The 22613-nt window shown below is 42.6% G+C and overlaps 1 long non-coding RNA gene across 3 annotated transcripts; it reads left to right on the top strand.

Moving 5' to 3' along the window:
* Positions 1-454: 454 nt before the first annotated feature.
* Positions 455-21941, top strand: LOC121015341 (uncharacterized). 3 transcript variants are annotated; one of them, XR_005783774.1, is made up of 6 exons: positions 455-804; positions 3517-3637; positions 6167-6283; positions 7956-8039; positions 9577-9859; positions 21333-21941. It is a non-coding gene; the product is annotated as an uncharacterized LOC121015341 (long non-coding RNA). The 3 variants fall into 3 exon arrangements; XR_005783773.1 differs by lacking the exon at positions 7956-8039 and having other exon boundaries at positions 21333-21491; positions 21586-21597; XR_005783772.1 differs by lacking the exon at positions 7956-8039 and having other exon boundaries at positions 456-804.
* The last annotated feature ends 672 nt before the right edge of the window (positions 21942-22613 follow it).

Genomic DNA, 22613 nt, shown 5'->3' with positions numbered 1-22613 from the left:
CAGAGTTAGGGCTAAGGACAAAGTGACTTAATTTCTAAAACACATATATGTTGTGTTTTTTCAGAGCACGTCCCTAAAAATCACCCCTTCGTACGATGTGCTTGTCATTTACAGACACTGGTCATTCTTGCCAGCTGCCTGCAAAGGAGCATACCGACCAGAATGATATTTTCCAGCACCGGAAGATATTTCTTGTCGCTTCCACTTTTGGCTAGAAATTTCCTCTGCGAGTTAAGGTCCTTGAACAAAGAGCTCCACGCTCTCAGAAGCTACTGCGATCTCTCATGTAATGTGCAAGCCTGTCACCAACTGTTTCTTTTCCAGGGAACATTGTGTCCTCCACTAGGGACCTAGTTACCCTGGACACCAAAACCACAAGCTTTCTTTTAAAAGAAACCATGGAAACCACAGCCTTTCGACTTCACTAACGCAATTGACTCCCTAATGGTCAGTACTGCCGTTAAAAAACTAAATTCAGTGGGTAAATGTGAAAGTCTAATTGGCCTTATTAAACAATTTGTGAATTGGAATCATTGAACAAGTGGGGGGGGGGGGAAGGAGCCTTCTGCTGAGCTAAAAGAAAGCTTTCAAAGGCAGAGAGGGGACATCAAGAAAAGAAAGAAAAGAAGGAAGGAAGGAAGGAAGAAAAAAACAAAGGAATTTAGTAGCAAGGAATGCCTTGCTTAGGAGAGGCTGCCCTCTTAAGGAGAGGGGAAGGGGCCTGTCAGTAAACTTCCAAGCCCTGACCAAGAAATTCTACGTTGACTGCTTAAAGGTTACATTCCGGGGAAGTTGAAACTGCAGGTAGGTTAGGGATTAAGTCTGGTTTACTGGGAGACAAACCATCAGAGACTCTTAAATACAGAGAACAAAATGAGGGTTGCTGGAGGGGAGGTGGGGAGGGGGTGGGGGGGAGGGATGAGTTAAATGGGGGATGGGCATTCGGGAGGGCACTTGTTGGGCTGAACACTGGGTGTTGCGAGTAAGTGATGAATCGCTGAATTCTATTCCTGAAATCGTGATTACGCTATACATTAACTCGGATTTAAATTAAAAAATTAATTAAGAGAAAAAGCCTGGTTTTCTGTACATGCCCTAAGGGGCACTATGTGGGGCCTGTGGTTTTCTTCTTAGCACTGTTCACGAGGAAATTGCCTTGAGGCCTTGCGAGTACGTGCTGAGATGTTGACCAACCGTTACAAGAAGAAAGAGCCTATTTTGCTGACTTCTGCCTTCCTCCCGTTCAACAAAGCTGGCTTTGCAAATGTGGCTGTCATTCCCCAAGTGTGCAAACTTGGGAAAGTAATCCTAACCCTGAGAGCTTCTGTCCCCGAATCTGTAAAGAAGGGATCATACGGGCGCCTGGGTGACTTAGTTTGTTAAGCATCTGACTCTTGATCTTGGGATTGTGAGGTTGAGCCCCGCATTGGGCTCCATGCTGGGCATGAAGTCTACTTAAAATAAGTAGTAAATAAGGAAAGAAAGAAGGAGAGAGAGAGAGAGAGAGAGAAAAGAAGGAAGGATCGGAATCTTACCTCTCAGCTTGACAACTATATGAGATAGTATATATAAAGCATGTAACAGCATTTGCCACATACTGAGACTTGTAATCTTTAAATTATCAATATATTTTTTCCAGGAGAGCCTTTAGGGTTATTAGGAAAGAAAGAAAGAAAGAAAGAGAAAGAGAGAGAGAGAAAGAAAGAAAGAATAAAGAGAGAAAGGGAGAGAGAGAGAGGATATCATAATTATACCTCTCAGCTTGAGAACTAAATGAGATACTGTATATAAAGCACGTAACATAGCTCTTGCCACATATTGAGACTTCTAATCTTTCCATTATCATTAACATATTTTTTCCAGGTGAGCTTTTAGGGTTATTAGGACATAACAGAGCCAGTAAAAGTACATCCATTAGAATGTTAACTGGAGACACAAACCAAGTGCAGGACAGGTAGATGGATGAGATAAGTAATATATAATCTAACAACACCCAGGATAAGTTTATAAGATATGACACTCTAAAACAATGTTGCCACTCAGGCACCTGGGTGGCTCAGTCGGTTGAGCGTCTGACTTTGGCTCAGGTCATGATCTCACGGCTTGTGAGTTCGAGCCCGGCGTCGGGCTCTGTGCTGATGGCTCAGGGCCTGGAGCCTGCTTCGAATTCTGTGTCTCCCTCTCTCTCTGCCCCTCCCCCACTCTTTCTCCCTCTCCCTCTCCCTCCCTCCCTCTCTCTCTCTCTCTCTCTCAAAATAAATAAACATAAAAAGAAAAAAAGGCAATGAGGCCAAACCATCAGAAAGCTCAGGGTTGCCAGAGGGACAGAGACCACAGGACAGAGACAACATATTTTCCCCTTGTTAAAAAACAAAATGCAAGGGTAAATTTGGAGATGTAATTGGCTTTACTGGGCAGCATCCCATCCGGTGGGAAGAGAGAAACTCTTCTCACCTCTGGGGACAGTATCTGTGGTCGCTGTGACACCATTGTCTTCTCCAGACTGAGCACCCCGACTTTCTGGGCCATGTGGTCATTCACAGCGCTCCCCAGATTGACGCTGAGACCACTCTTGGCCTGGGACATGTGGCGGCACATTTCCAATCTGCTGGGCTCCTAGAGGGACCGTACCTGCACTTGCCTGTCAATTTTGTTAAACTCCAAGGATATTTTCAACTCGATTAGGGGCAAGTTGTAATGGCTTTTGGGAAAAAAAAAAAAAAAAAAAAAAGCCCAAGAGGCATCTATCTGTTCCTTCGATAGCCATAGCGGTCTTTTATAAACTTATTTATTTATGTATTTATTTTTAATGTTTGTTTTTGAGAAAAATAGAGTGTGAGTGGGGGAGGGGGAGGAGCAGAGGCAGGGAGACACAGAATCCGAAGCAGGCTCTGCACAAAGCCCGACTCGGGGCTCGAACTCACCAACCGCGAGATCATGACCTGAGCCAAAGTCAGAGGCTCAACCGGCTGAGCCACCCTCTCTGCAATCTTCCGATGCTTCCCTTTTCCCTTGTCATTTCCTCCCTTCCTTCCTTCTGGCTGCCGAGTCAGCTCTGCTAAGCACTGGCTCACGTGCGGGGACAGAAACCTTGGCGCTGTTTCCCCCCTTAGAGATCTCAAAAAGTGGGCACCACGCAAGCGTAACACAAGTGCCTTCCACCCCCCAGACCTAAGCAGACGTGTGTCTGTTAGCTAGAAGATGTGCTCACTACCGGGGTATGTGGGTGGCTCCATTGGCTAAGCAAATCAGCATGCTCTTGATTTCGGCTCAGGGCACTATCTCACGGGTCCGTGGGTTCAAGCCCCGCGTGGGGCCCTGCACTGACGGTGTGGAGCCTGCTTGGGATTCTCTCTCTCCCTCTCTCTCTCTCCCCCACCTGCACCCTCTCTGTCTCTCTCAAAATAAACAAACTTTAAAAAAAAAACAAACATTAAAAACAGTAAACTTTGAAAGATGGGGCCAGTCGCCTCACCTCATTTAAGATTTGCCCGTATTTTCTGTTTGCGTCCTAAGGTGATGTAGTCAACCATCCAGATTTAAAATATACGAACTCCTAAAGCGTGCCCACCCTTCCGCAGTTCAACGGAGCTTCAGCCTGGAGGAGTACGGCCTCTCGCAGCCCACCCTGGAGCAGGTGGGTCGGTCTCCGTGATTTTATTTATTTACTTATTAATTTTTAAGCGTTTAGTTTTATTTTGGGGAGCGTGCACGCAGGGGAGGGGCAGAAAGAGAGGGTCAGAGGATCCGAGGCGAGCTCTGCACTGACTGTCTGAGAGCAGCGAGCCCAACACGAGGCTCAAACTCATGAACCTCGAGATCATGACCTGAGCCCAAGTTGAACGCTCAACTGACTGAGCCACCCACGTGCCCCAGGATCTGTGGTTTTATATCAGCCGTGAATATAAAAGTACCATCTGTGCATAGACACTGCACTCAGTCCAGAGCTACTGAAGGCCGTGTGGCCTCCTTCTATCTATTCGTTTCCAGAAGAGGTTTTCTTGGACCTCTCCAAAGAACAGGAACTGGATGATTTTGAGGAGGAACTTCAGCCCTCCGCCAAGTGCAAGCTTCTGCTGGAACAGCCCGAAAGCCTCAAATACCCTCTGTTTCTAAAAAAGAATTATGCTGTTTTAACTTACTGAAAATGTTTTAGAGTGATAAAGCTGCAATATTATAATTATAATGTTATAAGTTCTCCGAGAAGCACAGCATAGTTCTTCCTGTAGTGGAGAGGCCGAGCAAGGGCTGGGCAATGGCAGTGACCATGTGAACAGAGGCACATGGCTGAGCCCGCCCCAGGGTCACAGCCTCTGTGTTGTGTCTCTGCACATCATATTTTTCCTTTTTTTTTTTAACTCAACATTATCTGTGAAATCGGCATGGCAATGGGTCACTTTTATTTGTTGTCGTGTGGTATTCCACTGTATAAATACACCATAATTTATGTACCCATTCAGGCTATTATGAATAAACCTGCTGTGAACATCCTTTTATAGGTCTTTCAATGGACGTTAGCACTCATTTCTGTGTATCTATGCCTACGCTCCCAAGTGCTGGTCTTAGAGTAGACACTTACCTACCCGTAGCAGATACTATCAAACAGTTATGAAAAGTGGTCGTACAAATTTACAGTCATATCAATAGTATGTGAGAATTCTGAGCCGCCCACATTGTTCTCGGTTTAATAACAGGCATTCTGGTGTGTGTACATGATTTTAATTTACGTTTCCAGACGACTAATGACGTTAAACATCTTTTCATACGTATTGGCCATTTGGAAGTTCTTTTGCTTGAATACCTATTGAGATCTTTTACCCATTAAAAAAATCAAATTGTATGCGTTTCGTTTATTGACTTGTGGTATTTCACATATATTATTAATATGAGTCCTTTGCTGAATAGATGGATAGATCTACAGTGGAAGTACACAATGGGTGTGTTCTCTTATTTTGTTATTTTTAGTTTCTCACTCTTCCTTTTCACAAATGGAATTTCATTCGTGGATAGTCCTGCTTTATTTTTTTTAATGTTTTATTTTTGAGAGACAGCGCAAGAAGGGGAGGGGCGGGGGGGGGGGGAGACAGAGGATCCGAAGTGGGCTCTGTGCTGACAGCAGTAAGCCCAACGCGGGGCTCGACTCACAAACTGTGAGATCATGACCTGAGCCAGAGTCGGACGCTCAACTGACTGGGCCACCCAGGCACCCCTAGATGGTCCTGCTTGAAAAATACTTTGTTTTTCCCAAGGTTATGAAAATATTCCTCTGAATAAGTTTTAACTTTTCCTTTCTAAAAATTATGACTTCTAAGTCATTTTTCTCCATTTGTGAACTGCTAAGACAACAATGCTGAATACCTATATTGATTGTGGACATCCTTCTTTTTCCCACTCACAGAGGTAAAGCATTCTCTATTTCACCATGAAGAGCGATATTAGCTGTGTGGTTTTTTTTTTAATCCTTCATCGTATTGAAAGATTCCCTTCTTTTCTTAATCCGCAGATAGTTTTTATTATGAATGCGTAGGTAACGTTACGAAATGATTTTTTTCTTCTAGTGAAATAATCATTCATCATTAGTGGTTATGATGATTAATTAAATGGTTGGATTTTGGAATGCTAGCCAGCCTTGCCTTCTCGGACCAGTTCATGGCCAATTAAGCCATGGTTACCTGGATTTGATTTGGTAACATTTGGTTAGGACTTTGCATCCATGCTTATGAGGCATGTTGCTCTATCATTTTCATTTCTTGACATGCCCTTGTCCAACTTTGGTATGCAAATAGTGCTGGCCTCCTAAAACACGTCGGAAACTTGGGTGGATCACACCAGGTCAGATGTCGGAAGGGACGCTCAGACTCCTCACATAAGCTTTTAAAGGTAAAGGATATGCTAGATCAGAGAAAAGCATAGGCAAGCATTGGGCTCTGGAAATAGTGCCCTAGGCTTCTTTCTCAATCACATGGAATATGCTTCTTTGCCTGAAGATCCACCAAGATGTGTGCAAGAAATGTGACATCAGGGAAGTCTGGGAAAAAGTTTCCAGCAAGATCGTTTATACCTCACTGCTCATGACGCCAAGCTATCTTCAGGAGTTGGGCCAAGAGACCCTGGCCCTCCCATCAGTCCGGATCATAATTCTCTCCTTTGTCTCCCACCATATCAGGTGACTCTAGCTTTGCAGGAACTGTAGATTCCTCCTTTGAGTGCTCATCAAATATTTAAAAAGTCCCTGATAGCAGCATAAAGAGGAACCTTCACCGGTTCAGTTGCAGCTCTACAGGTTGGTGGAACATCTGGATCATCTACTCTCTTTAGTTTTCCGCTAAAATGTTAGCAATTACTCTATTCATTTCTTCCACTTTCAAGTCATTTTTAATTAAGCTTCTACACGGTCGACGGCCTCAGAGGGAGTCTTCCACTTCCTATGTATGACTGGCGTTGTACAATTCTTTTTTCGTTATGCGTTATACAACCCCACATTTACCCTGGCTAATAAGCTGGGGATGGGGAGTCTGTCCCTTTATACAAATCTCTGCAAAAGCTGCTGCAACCTGAGGGTCTGATTGAGACCCTAACCTTCCCTTCCACTTGGGTGTATCTTTGACATTCATGTGTAAAATCCAAGGGGTCCAAGGAGTTCCTTGGGGCCCCTGGGTGGCTCAGTTGGTTAAGCATCTGACTCTTGGTTTCAGCTCAGGTCATGATCTCACACTTCGGGGGACTGAGCTCTGCATCGGGCTCTGTGCTGATGGCACAGAGCCTGCTTGGGATTCTGTCTCCCTCCCTCTGTCTCTGCCTCTTCAGTGTTCATGCTCTCTTTCTCTAAATAAATAAATGTAAATAAATAAACAAATAAATAAAAAGAGGGAGTTCCTTAAGATCATTCACAAAACATCCTAACTCTTTGACCACATCTCCCCATGTTTGGGTAGTCTTGATTGTCCTCCAACCGCCTGCTACCTATATAATCTTTTTGGTGATCATTGATGGGACAGGGACCCAAGCCATCAAAACAGATTTCCCCCAAACTCCTTACGATGTTATGTCCCTTTCTTACAGACTGAATCGCCAGCCGTAACTCAGCAATTCTGGTGGCCCACACTATTTCTTAGTTACTTTCATTTTTGGTGAATGAACCCAAAGCAGCCAGGGTACCATTTTCTTGGCTGACCTCAGCCAGAATTTCTTTTGTAATGTACTTGTAATTCATAGAGATATACCAACACCAAAACCCCAGATAAACTTTTCCTTTTGTCCATGGCTACGGTGCTTTAGCGACAATCCCCAGGGATGGTTACAAAACCCAGCTGGCAATGGTAGTTCCTCAACAGGTCTTTCTTCTGCAAACTTTTGTATTTGTCTCTCTCCCAAACAGAGCCACGGCCATTATTAAAACCGTGGAGCCAGAGAGACTTTAAAAAATCTTCTACGACAGTGCTAATTCCATAAATTGTATGGAGGCAGATAATTGAAAGGACTCACAAGACCCTTTGGGGTGTGTATTTCTGTAAGGTACAGCAGGAGAAAATAAAGGAGGGGCAGGGAAAGTATCGGGGGCCTAAGAAAATTCCAGAAGTAGATCCCCATCGTACTTTTTCAATCACACAGGTAACTGTTTGTATTTGAATTATCAGCCACCAAGATAACGTGCAAGGAATACTCGTTCCAGGAAAGCCCAGGTAAAAGTATATAGCCGCATGTGTACCCCCCCGCTGGTGATTTATCCAAACCAGGCTGTGTAACTGGTTAAATTAGAGGTAAACTATCAACCCAGCATCGCTATACAATGAAAACAAGGTGGCCCCAGGTACTGGCAAGGGCGTTTCACACTTTAAGCGGCACATTGTAAATTACTAGCTGGCCCTTCTAGTGTTCTCTTGGCCAAGTGTCAGTAGTTAACTTCTTAGAAAAATTTTCCATCGAGACCTGGATGTGTCTCTCTTCTCCTCCAGGGAAAGGTTTGTGGGGATACATTCAACTCCTTACATTGTGAAAGAACGATTCAATTTTGAAAATATCTTCTTGCGTTACTTTGGGTAAGTGTGCGTGTGTGTGTTTTTTAAAGGATTTCTCATTTAATCCAAATTTTCAAATTTATTAAGGCATGGTAGTTTATAACACCCCTGTTCCTTTTTTTCTTTTTAATGGAGTTTGTTTATTTGTTTTGAGAGAGAGACAGATAGTGCAAATGGGTAGGGGCAGAGAGAGGGAGAGAGAGAATCTCGAGCTGACTGGACACTGTCAGTACAGAGCCCCATTCGGGGCTCGAACTCACGAACCGTGAGTCATGACCTGAGCCAAAATCGAGAGTCAGATGCTTAACCAACTGAGCCATTGGGCGCCCCCTTGTTCTTTTCTATATTAGCAGGATTGATAAAGAAACTTTCGTTTTCATTCCTGATAAGTAATTTGTCTCTTATTTTCTTAGTCGACCTAGTAGATTATAAAATTTTATTATTATTTTTCAAGAATCAAATGCTGACTTTGTCGGTCTTTCTCTTTGGGGCAACTAAACTTCTCTGTCGGGTTAAACTTACTGTTGTATTTCTGGCTTCTTAAGACTGAAGCTTCAATCACTGATTTTCAAACTTTTTCTTTTCTAATATATCCAGTTAGAGCTACAAATTGCCCCCTAATCATTACTTAGGATATAGTCACAAGTGGATACAGTCACAAGTCTGATATGTTGTATTTTCATTATCATTAAGAAATAACGTTGGGGCACCTGGGTGGCTCAGTCAGTTAAACATTCAACTTCAGCTCAGGTCATGATCTCACGGTTTGTGGGTTTGAGCCCTGCATCAGGCTCTTTGCTGAGAGTTCAGAGCCTGGAGCCTGCCTCAGATTCTGTGTCTCCCTCTCTCTCTCTGCCCCTCCCCCACTTGTGCTCTGTCTCTGTCTCTCAAAAATAAATAAACATTAAAAAATTTTTTAAAGAAATAATGTTTTCTAATTTTTCATTTTGATATCTTTTTTAGTAACACTTTGATTTTTTTTGGTACCATTTCTTATTTAGAATTGCATTACATTTGTGCAAACACATACATGTACATATACACATGTGCCCGCATTACTATTATATTTTAGAAAATATTTCATTTTAATCTATATTTTCTTTTAGGCCCCCCCCCAAATAATTAAGTTAGTTAGTGGTTCACATCTTTAAAAAAAATGTTTTAATGTTTTTATTTTTGAGAGAGAGACAGAGCGCGAGTGGGGCAGGGGCAGAGAGAGAGGGAGACACAGAATCTGAGTCAGGCTCCAGGCTCTGAGCTGTCAGCCCAGAGCCCCAAGCAGGGGTAGAACCCATGAACCGGGAGATCATGACCTGAGCGGAAGTCAGACACTCAACCAACTGAGCCACCCAGGAGCCCCAACATATTTTTAAATATTTATTTATTTAAAAGTTTCAGTTAATTAGTGAGATCTGTCTTCCTGTTGTGCACTTATTAATTTTTACTTTTGTTTTTTTGGCTCTTTGATTTGGCTTTCTTTTTCGTTTGTTTTGTTGTTATTTTTTCTGACTTTCTGTGCTGGACATTAAATTTGTATTTTTTTTTTTTTTTTTTTCAGATAGGAATATTTGTTGGAGGGGGCTATCAGGAAGACCCCGGGGTTGGCCGCAGCAGTCAGAGGCTGCTCGCCCCTCCCCTGTCCCTGGAACGTAGCCCCCATCCACCACGCCCACCACGGGAGCCATTTTGAAGGTCACAACCTTGAGAGAGCAACGTGCTGCTGAGACCATTTGGAGGGTTTACGTGATCGAACCCCGTTAAGGACTCTGGGTAAACATTTAAGATTCTGGCCTGGGTGCAGACATCTACTCGTCTGGAGGTGTGGGACACAAGCCTTATAAGTAAGTCCCTTTGCTTCTTAAACCTAATATATGCCACCGATTCTGATACATAGTGTTTTGTTATCATTTCATTTTATAAAATGTTTAACTTCGGGGCGCCTGGGTGGCGCAGTCGGTTAAGCGTCCGACTTCAGCCAGGTCAGGATCTCGCGGTCCGGGAGTTCGAGCCCCGCGTCGGGCTCTGGGCTGATGGCTCGGAGCCTGGAGCCTGTTTCCGATTCTGTGTCTCCCTCTCTCTCTGCCCCTCCCCCGTTCATGCTCTGTCTCTCTCTGTCCCAAAAATAAATTTAAAAAAACGTTGAAAAATGTTTACCTTCAATTTTTATTTCCCTTTCCACTCAAGAGATGTTTAATAGAAGGTCGGGCAGTTTCCATGTGGAATGCTTTTTAAATTCTGCTGCTACTTCTTAGTTTTATCACATCGCTTTCTGAGAACGTTGTTTATATAATATTTCTCTTTGATAGAGAACTCGGTGACTGATTTTTGTGACCCAGTAGAGGATCACTGTACGTGACTGGTTCCTGTGCATGAAGCTGTATTCTCTGTAATCAGGGTGTAAAGTTACTTATATTGACGTAGGATACATTTTGACATTAATTCAGATTTACGGAAAGGTTGCAGGAATATTTTCACACATGCAAAATACACAAACACAGGCCCAGCCATACATACGTACGTAGGTACATAGTACATGCAGTAACTTGTTCATTGTGATTTTTAAAACAGATAGAACTTTGTATAGGAATGACTATAGTTTTATGCATTGATATCTATATATCAATATAGAATGTGTATTTCTTTTTGAGAGAGAGAGAGTGGGGGAGGGGCTGAGAGAGAGGGTCAGAGGAGCAAAGCGGGCTCTGTACTGGCAACAGTAAGCCCGATGCGGGGCTCCAATTCACGAACCAGGAGATCATGACCTGAGCCAAAGTCCAGTCTCAAGCGACTCAGCCACCCAGGCGCCCCTATATATAGTACCTTTTTAATTATGGTGTTCCCATCATCTGGATCCTTCCTATGTTTTGTCCATTTCCTCTGTCTTGTGCTCAAGGTGGTGTGTTAAAGTATTCTACTATTGTGATGCCCTGTTTCTGTCTCCTTGCATCTCTGTAATTTTTATTTTATAAAATTGGTTGCTGGGTTTTTGGTGAATAAATATCATAATTATTATACGGGGCATCCAAGTGGCTCAGTCAGTTAAGCGTCCGACTTAAACTCAGGTCATGATCCCACTGTTCCGTGAGTTCGAGCCCCACATCGGGCTCACTGCTGTCAGCCTGTCAGCCCATTGCCCACTTCCGATCCTATGTCCCTCTCTCTCTCTGCCCCTCACCTTCTGGCGCTCTCCCAAAAATAAATATTTTTTAAAAATCATAATTATTACAAATTAATTGTCATGTTCAGTTTTTTTCCTTGAGTTGTATTTTGCTTGATATCAGTATTCCTACATAGGATTTCTTAATAACTTTTTTAATGTTTATTTGGGGGAGATAGAGTGGGGGAGTGGTAGAGAGAGAGGGAGACATAGAACCTGAAGCAGGCTCCATCCAGGCTCTGAGCTGTCAGCACAGAGCCCTATGCTGGACTGGAGCCCACAAAGCACAGGATCACGACCTGGGTCAAAGTCAGACACTCAACCGACTGAGCCACCCAGGTGCCCACCTACATAGGATTTCTTATTACTAATCACCTGGTGTATTTTTGCCAATCTTTCATTCCTGCTAGTGACAATTTGCGTGTTTGTGTGTTTATTAATGGTTAGGTTAGCTAGAGCTCAGCGATGTTACCAGTCTTCGCAAAGACTACAAATTCTAGTTTCATTGAATTTCTTTATTATTTTCCTATTTTATTCTAGTCACAAAAACTATAAATTGTCCTCTAAGTACTGTTTTAGCTGCTTCTCACAAATTTTGATACATTGCGTTTCATTTTTATCTCTTCAAAATATTTTTCTTTTTAATATATTCTTTGAAAAATGCATTATTATAAGTATGTTGTTTAATTTCCAATTATTTGGGGATTTTCCAGGTATATTGTTATTATTATTTTCAATTTAATTCCCTTTTGGTCAAAGTGCACTTGTAAGATATTTTTAATTTATTAAGCTTATTGAGATTTGTTTTGTGTTTAATATGTATCTACTATGATGAATAGTCGATGTGCATTTATTTTTTTTTTTAAGTGTTCTGGGGGCACCTGGGTGGCTCAGTCAGTTAAGCATCCGACTTCAGCTTAGGTCATGATCTCATAGTTCGTGGGTTTGAACCCCACATCAGGCTCTGTGCTGATAGCTCAGAGCCTGGAACCTGCTTTGGATTCTGTGTCTCCCTCTTTCTCTGCCCCACCTCTGCTCGCTCTCAGTCTCTCTCTCTTAAAAATGAATAAAACGATAAAAAAAAAAATCTTTTTTTTAAATCTGTTCTTTTTTTTTTTTTTTTTGCCTGGAGTGCTCAATAAGAGTCAGTTTAAGAAGCTTGGTTGTATTCAAATTTCCTATATAGTTACTTTTTATCTAATGATTTTATCAGCTACTGAGCTACAGCTGTTGAAATCTGTGGGCTTGTTTGTTGGCCTTTTCTGTTCTGTTTTTTTTCTTTTCTTCTTTTTTTCTCTTTCCACTCATTTTTTAATTAAATAAATATGGCTGCTAGTAGTCCTGTTTTTTTTTTTTTTTTTTCATTCATGAGTTTTCAAGCTCTGCTCTTAGGTCTGTATACACTTAGTTTTTCATGTCTTTTAATGAATTGACCTCTGCATGATTAGGAAAGACCCCTCCCTCACCAGCAATAATTCTTGTCTTGAAGTTAGTAGAGCCACACCAGTTTTCCGTGATGAGTCTTCCCAAGGTGTTTCTTTCCCAATGTTTGAGTTTTCATCTTTGGGTCTTTAAAGTGTGCGGATCGCATGTATTTATGGCAGACTTTTCAAATTAAGTCCGGAAAACTCTCTTACAATTGGAATGTTTTCATAATTTGTATTTGGTGTCATTATTGACATTGGTTGAATTCAAGCTACCATGATTTTGTATTTCCTATCTACTCACTGATGTGGTTTTGGGGTGATGATGGGAATCTGGAGCCGAAGGCCAAGAAAGAATTCTTGAGACGTCTTGGGTGCAAAAAGATGGCTTTAGTAAAGCATGGGGACAGGACCCGTGGCCCGAAAGAGCTGCCTGGGGAATTGTGAGAAGTTACTGATTATATACTTGGGAGTTGGGGTCGATAAAGGTAAGGGGAAGTTTCCAAAAAGAGTTTCACGTGCTAAAGAAGACTCCCAGGATCCTGGAGGCCCAGCTGTTGTCAAGCCAAGGTTGTTTTTCCCTCCAGCAAAGCATTAATATTAAGACAGTAGGGAGTTCCTAGAGAAAAGTTATACTCGGCCTGCCCCAAGTATTTGTCAATGGGCTGCAGGTTATAAGGAAATTTAATTTTCTTTTGTTTTTATTTTTGAAGGTTTTAATGTTTATTTATTTTTGAGAGAGAATGAGAGAGACGGAGCATGAGCAGGGGAGGGGCAAAGAGAGGGGGACACACAGAATCCGAAGAAGGCCCCGGGCCCTGACCTGTCAGTCAGCACAGAGCCCACAACACAGTGCTCGAACCCCTGAGCCACAAGATCGTGACCTGAGCCAAAGTCAGATGCTTAACTGACTGAGCCACCCAGGCGCCCCAGGAAATTTGATTTTCTGCCATTTCCTTCTGTCTTTGTTTTCCACATCAGTCACTATGTCCATTTGTTACTACTCCTACTTTTTTTTTTTTTTTTACTGATTTTATACCTTTAGTATTCCACTTTCTCTGCACACTTGTTGTATTAGTTATATTTATCTGTTTATTTTTAGTGGCTATTCTAGGGCTGACATTATGTACTTTTCATTTTTGTTTTGCAATGGTTGCATGGTTTCGGATAAGAAATTAACCTGCCTTTTTTGCAGAGTTGTAGTAGAAACAGTTCTCCGACACAGTCTCCTGCTTCCTGTCTAAAATCGGATGGGTCCAGCAAACTTCTGCTTGAAGTTCGTGAGCCCATGAGTATTTGCAAAAGGGCACAGGACTCAGAACTGAGTGGCTCGATCACCTGTAAATCATTCACGCATGAGAAAGGAAGGAATCAAAACAAACGAATAGTGGCATATGCTATTTGTGTGATCTCTGAAAATTTAATTGTAGTAAAGAATGGAAAACGTGGAGGAGTCATGTGGTCAGCTGGAAATACTCCATGAACAGCTGCAGAAGGCTCTCCTTTCAATAGTTTAGCCAGAAAAAGAATTATTGAAAAGTTATCAGGTGTTTACTGTGAGATAATGCACCTGAGTTTAGTAGCCTGATTTTTTTTTTTAACTTTTTAAAAATGTTTTATTTATTCTTGAGAGAGAGAGAGAGAGAGAGCCCGAGCAGGGGAGGGGCAGAGCGAGAGAGGGACCCAGAATCAGAAGCAGGCTCCAGGCTCCAAGCTGTCAACACAGAGCCCGCCACGGGGTCGTGACCTGAGCCGAAGTTGGACACTTTACCGACGGAGCCACCCAGGCGCCCCCTTTGGTAGCCCGATTAAATACAAACTCCTCACCTAATGGTTAAGAGTGCATTTTAGCCAGTACTAGATTATAGTCATTGTATACAGACCTGAAATTGTCCGTAGACGTCATACCATCATTGGCTAACTTTACACGTGAAGAAACTTATCTGCATGTGTGAGAACAGGGAGACCTTTATTACAGGCGTGGGCTCTTGTGTGTAATTGAAGTGTCCTTGGGGCTTCCAGGCCTGGTTTCCAGTTGTGTATTGCTGGGCCCCAGCTCTGGTGGGTTAACGGTGTTGAGCGATAGCCATCCGATATCGTCATTCTTGTATTTACTTGCTGAGACACCATAGTCTCAAATGCCTCATAGATATGTCCTTGCTAGTGCCTTCGTTTCGACCGGTGCATTTCTTTTCTGGGACCGTTTCTGCTCTTAAATGTTAGACTCTCTGGTGCACGACATTGGAATTTTGAGGGCAAGATAATAAGAGACGAATATCTCTTAGAAGAAAGAGGGTGGGAGTGGTGATGTAAGAGCGAGAAAGCCTCAGGTAACCTGGTGGAGAGCTCTAGACGAGTTCTGCCATCCAGGGTTGTCCATATCAGGTTGGGACAGTTGGGCTTTGTATCCTAGCCTCACTCAGTCGCCACTGGATGCAAGTGGCCCCAAGGTAGAAGGTGACCTTGTGCAGCGAAAGCAGATCCAGAAGGAACTGACAGCCGAAGGAGCTCAGAGCCTGCTTTAGATTATCTGTCTCCTTCTCTCTCTGCCCCTCCCCCACCCATCCTCTCTCTCTTTCTCTCCCTCTCTCTCAAACATAAATAAACATTAAAAAAAAAAATAAGTAATGGAATGTTGAAATTAGACTTTGGGAAGCAGAGAATTTCAAGCATTAAAATAATCCATGTATATGATCTATTGGATTTGGCCATCATATGGCAAATGTTAAAACCTCAAATTGAGGGGTGCCTGGGTGGCTCAGTTGGTTGGGTGTCCGACTTCGGCTCAGGTCATGGTCTCGGGGTTCGTGAGTTCGAGCCCTGCGTCAGGGCTGTGTTGACAGCTCAGAGCCTGGAGCCTGCTTCAGATTCTGTGTCTCCCTCTGTCCCTGCCCCTCCCCCTCTCACACCCTGTCTCTCTGTCTCCGTCTCTCTCCCTCTCTCAAAAACAGATAAACATTTAAAAAAAAAAAAAACACAACTTAAATTGAAATTCAAGAGCGTGAATCAAGGAGGTGAGGTATTCTGTTCATCCGTGTGTACGTTGTTGTTGGGATGGCTTTGTCTCTTGCTTTGTGCTTTTTGTTTTTGAATTTGATTTTTCATTGTTTTGCGTATTTTTTTTGGTCCAAGATAAGACAAAACCCAATTACATACCTGTATGTATTTTTGTCGGAGGAGATTATCTTTTTTAGAGCATAGACACACACACATTAAGGACAAAATATAAGATACATCCCTTTGTTCCCAATATTATTTTATTGGTTTACACTATGGATTAAGAAACAGGCCATTCATCTAAGCGTGAATAACACATTCTCCTTTGGTTGGTCGCACTTTACATCTGGACATCCTGCATCAATCCCTCCAGCTCAGTCTTCTGCTTTTTTGTTTTTCTTGCTCCTCGAGCTCACGAGCTTTGCTGTTCACAACTTCCTCTTTGTGCTGTTTTCCTTCTCGTTGTTCAGTGGAATCCTTGCTTGTCACCTATTCCAAGGAAAATGTTCAGGTTTCCTGGTCCTGGGAGACTCTGATGACTCCTGTTGACAGCAGCTGGGGTCACAGTGACACATCTTGTCTTCATTCTTTAATTAAGCTGAGCACCTCGACTTTCTCAGTGACGTGGTCATTGGTCACTCTCCGACTGGCACTGTGGCTAGGACTGGCCCACCACTGTTGGTGGTGTATTTGGGGTCTGTTGGGCTCCACTTTGGGTTCTCACTGCCCTACCGAGCCAATATTTTGGTCAACAACAAGGGTGTTTAACCCAACTTAAGGCAGTGGTTTCTCGAAAGAGAAGGGTATCTGTTCCCTAGAAAACCACAGATATCCAGCTGTATGATCTTCTGATGTAAACTTTTCCAAATGTCCCTTCCTCCTGCTTCCTACTGTTTCCTGCTGCTGTGCTGAATGTGTTAAAAACACTGGGTCATGTACAGGGAAGGAGCTCCCTAAGCAGTATTTCCTTCCCTTGATGTGCAGTGGGTAAGCACTTATTGTTTTCTCAAACGTAAGCAAACGCATTCTACATTTCAACCCTGGGACAAACTCAGTCCGTGAATGTTTATTACTTTATCTTGTACCTTGACTTTGTTACTTGTACTTGGTCGATTTTTCAGACCTTCTGGATATCAGAATGTACCAAGACGTACAATAATTCTACCCTTTTGGAGTTAGAAATTCAACCTGGACGAGGACAGCAGGGACAGAGCTCTCCACATAGCAGGACTTGGCTAATTTTGATGAGGAAGTTGATTGCTCGGTGAAGGGGAAGCTCCCGTAGGAAAACCCGTAAAGCCCATGTACCCTATGGTTTTGTTTAAGTCTCTGCCATTTTCTAGGAGAGTTGTTTTCGTAGCTTTAAGATTATGCCTTAATGTTTAACAGTCATACCAATTACTTGGTATAAACTATCGTGGAACTCATGTTCGAATTTTACATGGAAATGCTGGAATGAGTCTTCTTGGCAGAAGAAGGGCAAGTCCAGAAGTAAAGTCAGTGATGACATTGAGAAGATTTCCGGGGCATAGCCAAGATGGATAGACATGGATGGGTGGGGAGAGAGAGAAAGAGAGCTAACAGACAGATAACAGATAGTTATCTTTCATAACATGTTAAACTGGGAAATGCGCAGGGACTGGACTGTAAAAGCATCGCAGCTCTCATTTAGGCCAATGTTGGATCTTGGCCTGATTGTTATACTCTGTGCCAAATATAAAAACTAAACACCAATTCTGGTTATTTCCTGGACGCCCTTTTGGTTTACGATAAAAGCAAAAATAAAATAAAATGAACGGTGATCAGTTTTGAGTACAACCCTCAGTGATCTATTTGCTAATGCAGAAGATTAAGCATCTAATATGCCTTTGTGTCATTTGGGAAAGAGGTTGGAATTTGGAATCCCAGGTCATCTGAGACTGCATTGGCTTCTCCGGAGATGCGTGGTTGAGAGTAAATCCCGTAACCTTACTGAGCCTAGGGGCCTCTTAGTCCTGTTTACACGCTAGGTTGTATGGAAGTCAAATGGGAAGCTGCAGGTGGGAGCTTTTATAAACCCATAAAGCTCTTTATGCAAATTATCTACAGAAGCAGAATGCACGTTCATACAATGTGTGAAGTTGACTGAGCAAAATGATTTCCATTGACTCCTAAAATCTTCATTGGTAAAGAGGTCACAGACTGGTAAGTCTCTGATGTATTCCCCAAGGACCGGAAGCCCACACAATGGAACTTTCTCATTTTAACAGAACTTTCCCGCCCTTGACCCCTCTCCTACCATAGGGCCTGTAGATCACGTGACAGAATGGCAACGATTTGCAGGACACTACGTGCCTGCTGGAAAGTCCATTCCTACTCCAGGCCTCACTCAAAGATGGCATCCTTCCCTGTCAGGCAGTGTATGGACCAGAGAAGTATTACTAGGTGTTGAATGTGTTGCCTCCAGAATCCAAAGAGACATACTAGGTGCTGGTCTTCTATCGGTAGGGGATATAAGATATGTCAAATTGTCTTTTACTTTGGAGGAGATATGTAGAGCGCCCCTGATCACTGGAGCCATCAAGCCTTCAAGTGATGGGTCATGGGTGATGGGTTCCTTATCCTCCACGGGATTTGTCCCCTACTCTCTGGAGCATGTGTGTCTTACCCATGTCATCTCTCGTCCTGATAGGTCAGTTATCAATGTATCAATATGATGTTCCATGAGACACTCTAGGTCTCTTACGACTATAACAGACGTGAGAGAGTTAACATAGCCCTGAGGCAAAACTATAAAGGAATATTATTGTGTAATTCACCTGAGTGTGAACTCTTTTCTAATCAGAATAGAAAACAAGGCATCTGGTTAGTCACCAGCTGAATGTCATGGACCTGTCCTAGAAACAGATACCATGTCTGACAGAGCAGCTGTCACTACCTGTTTGAGTTTACAACAATCTGGTTGTTGTTCAGGACCCATCTGGTTTCTGGAGGGATGAGACTGGCAAATTAAATGAAGATAGATACACTCTCTTTGTATTCTTTTTTTTTGGGGGGGGGGACAAGTGAGACAAAGTCAGAGAAAGAGAGAGAGGAAGAGAGAGAGGGACAGAGAGAGAGAGAGAAGCGGGACGCACTGGAAGCAAGTCTCGTGGAACTTGAACTCACAAACCGTGAGATCATGACCTGAGCAGATGCTTAACGACTGAGCCACCCAGAAGCCCTCTTTGTATCCTTTATGTCATTAATGGTCTCTACTTTCCCCCTCCTCAAGATACAGTATTGTTCTTGATTCAGCGTCTTGGCTGGGAGTGGGGTTGAAGGAATTGTCAGAAGTATCCACTTTCTCTACCCCATTATGAGACTTCTTACCCATAGGCCAAGGACCCAACATGGGGATTATTCCAAATACCAAGTATATTAGTTCTGATGCTATACCTGGTGTTAGAGAACTGGCCACTGGGTGTGTTTGTGTTCATAGACTCAGTGGGACCCCATAAAGCTGGGTTTTAACCACAACTCCATGGATTACCTTACTTTCATGCACCCATTCTAACAATGGGGCCATAGTGACATTTTGGTTTTCTAGGTATCAATATCCATTTAGGTCTTATGCCCAATAGCTCTTGAAATGTCTGAGGATTTTTCTTTCTCCAGTGCACAGTCATCCAAGTAAATGGCTGTAGGTCCCTTTGAGTAAGGCCCAGGGGAAATCATCAGTGTATATACTTGTCAAGATGTTTGGGGATTCTTCTGACTGCTTCTTCAGACAATAGATTCTGGACCTTAAGATTAGCTCAGAGCCGGGAACTACACAAGTGATAAGAACTTTTTACTGGGGTGATAGTGACTGCCCTTAGCCTCTTACTCTCCATTCTTGACTCCCGGTTTTAGCTATTAAGCAACACCCTGTTGGCTGCCTACCTGTTTTGCCCCTATGTGATGGTAAGACTTCTATATTCTACTTAAAGTGGTAAAATATTGCTTCTTCTAAGTAGACTGTGTAAAGTTAAATGTGTCTTTTTTTTTTAAATTTTTTTTTAACATTTATTTATTTTTGAGACAGAGAGAGACAGAGAATGAACAGGGGAGGGGCAGAGAGAGAGGGAGACACAGAATCTGAAACAGGCTCCAGGCTCTGAGCCGTCAGCACAGAGCCCGACGCGGGGCTCGAACTCACGGACCGTGAGATCATGACCTGAGCCGAAGTCGGATGCTTAACCAACCAAGCCACCCAGGCGCCCCTAAATGTGTCTTTTATAATCCCTAGGGCAATCACTGAAATAAGTATACAAATATATGTAGTTTGCCATCGCAGTGGGTAAATTGGAAAACTAAAAATGTTCAGAGAAGACAAAAGAAGGCAGGAAATGGGAAACAGAAGGAGGAAAGTCAGAGAAAACAAATAACAAAACGGGAGACCTGAATCCTAAAATAGTAGTAGTCAGATGAAATGTAACTGCTCTAAAGACACCCATTAAAAGACATATATTATCAGGTTGGAATTAAACAAACAAATGAACAAAAAGGACCTCACTTGAGCTGTCTAAAAGAAGGTCACTTCAAATATAATGATATAGATAATTGAAAATTAAAAAATGAGAAAAATATACCATGGAAACACTAATCAAAAGGAAGTGGGAATGGTCCTATTAAAAGCAGGCAAGGTAGACTTGAGAACACGGAAAGTCACCAGGAATGAAGATGGGCGTTATTACATAATGATAAAAAGCCAATTTGCAAGGAAGACATACCAGTCCTAACTACGTAGGCACCAAACGACAGCTTCAAAGTGCATGACACAAGACTAGTTAGACCCGAAAGGAAAAACAGAAGAGTCCATGATTGTTGTTAAAATCTTCAATACTCCTCTCTCAGTAATCAACAGACCTAGTAAACAGAAAACCAACAAAAATATAGAAAAACCGAAAAACACCATCGACCTACTAGATCTCATAGATATTTATGCAATACCCCACTCAACAGTAGAACGCACCTCTCTTCAAGTGCATAAGGAATATGCACCAAGATAAATCATATCCTGGGTCATAAAACAAGTCCTAACAAATTTGACATACACAGTAAATTTTCTGACTGCTGTAGAATTAAACTGGAAATCAGGGTGCCTGCGTGGCTCAGTCGGTTATGCGTCTTGACTTCAGTTCAAGTCATGACCTCACAGGTTGTCAGTTCGAGCCCCGCGTCGGGCTCTGTGCTGACAGCTCAGAGCCTGGAGCCTGCTTCGGATTCTATGTCTCCCTCTCTCTCTCTGCCCCTCCCCACTCCTGCTCTCTCTCTCTATCTCTCTCTCTCTCAAAAATAAACATTTAAAAAAAATTTAGAAACAAAAAAAGAATGAAACCAGAAATCAGTAACCAAAAGATAATAGGAACATCTCCAGGCATTTGGAAATTAAACAACACACTTTGAGATGATTCACAGGTCAAAGAGTAAGTCGTCAGGGAGACTAGAAATATTCTGAACCGAATAAAAATGAGGCACAGAGAAATGAAAACCCTGATTATCCAAGTGATGATGTCAATCAGGCAGCATAGAGCCGTGTAGAGAGGAGCTTTTCTCTGATTAAACGGTTGACTTTCCCTTCAAAGGCACTGCTTTAGATTTTGATATTAGCCCACAGTTATCTTGGCCATACCAGACGAAAGCTTAGAAATATCGGACCTCCTTGATTAGATTGCTCTTCATAATACGATACGTCCAGGAAACAGAGTGTAAATGTTACTCCCTGCTCTGCAGGAACTGGCTGAAAAGAAGTGAAAACACCCCAGCAGTCCAAGAGAGATCATGTGAATGTGAGGTTTGGCAGGACCTGCGGGACTGAGGTCAGAACTTCTGAAGGCTGTCTTCGCAGGAACTTTTCACAGAAGTCAAACAGTTAAAGCAAATTGCAGAGAGGTGGTAGAGACCGGGGTGGGGGGAACATGTGAACTGTTTTCTTCTAAACAAGGACGTCAGTGGATAAAGTGTGATTCTGGATTCCTTGGTTCAGATTTCTCAAGAGTAAGTTCGTTTTATTTTTTCTGGTCTGTGACTTGTGTTTCGGGCTTTTCTTTCTTTCTTTTTTCTTTTCTCCTTATCACAAATTTATAAATTTGGATGCTACCCCTCTGTGGAGAAATTATTTTGAAAATTAATGGGCTGTTTTGATGTTTTGAGTACTCCATGTTTAACATGATGGAAGCGACGGCATTGAGTTAAAATACAAAGGTGTAAAAATCATACAACTCTTAATATGATTTTTCACCAGAAACTGAGTGTGGAAATAAGCTGAACTTTGCTTAACATGTTGATCAGGAAGAAGTAGGGATCTTGAGAACAGATTTGTAAACCTGAATTGTTTTTGAAGTGATGGTTCTTTGCTTTATTGCATAATAATTTGGGGCTATTGTGGATAAACTGTTTCATGACTTTTAGACTGTTGACCAAAAGCATTTACAGAAATATTTTTCTTGTCTCTGGCTCTCTTACGCTGTGAGAATTTTGGAAGCGGAAGATGCTTTCTGTGCACACGGTGTGTTGAATCAAAATTGACTGCAGCATTTCCTTATCACAGTATTATTTCAAATGTGCGTTACTTCTATAAACAGAGATTTCAAGCTGCTCTGGTATAAGCGTTTTGCCCTGAATTTAACAACCGTATAAAAGGAGGAAAATCGGAGCCCTTACAAAATGAAACTATCTACTGCATGTATAATGAGGAATTCATGTTATTGTTAGTCTTTTGATAAACTACAGAACATATGTGAATCGGGGGGGGGGGGTGCGGAGGGAAGTAGGCAATACTAATTTCCAATGGAAAATCTAAGGGATGGGAGCCACACTGACGTTTCCAGGCTGAATTGGGCTGCAGCTGATTCCACAGCGAGATCACTTTTTGGCCAGCTTACCCTCCTACGCAGCCATGCACAGTCCCCTTAAAAGTGTCCACACTGAATTCTCTGCACTAGGGACAGCCTATGGGATCCTCATTCTTGTTATCACTGGATACCTGACCTAATGCTTCCCCCAGCACCCCCC

This window comes from Herpailurus yagouaroundi, unplaced genomic scaffold (assembly GCF_014898765.1).
Source record: "Herpailurus yagouaroundi ecotype Mexico unplaced genomic scaffold, PumYag 206, whole genome shotgun sequence".
Classification (NCBI taxonomy): domain Eukaryota; kingdom Metazoa; phylum Chordata; class Mammalia; order Carnivora; family Felidae; genus Herpailurus; species Herpailurus yagouaroundi.
Note: the sequence above shows the minus strand (reverse complement) of the source record. Positions and strands in the feature narration are given on the sequence as shown.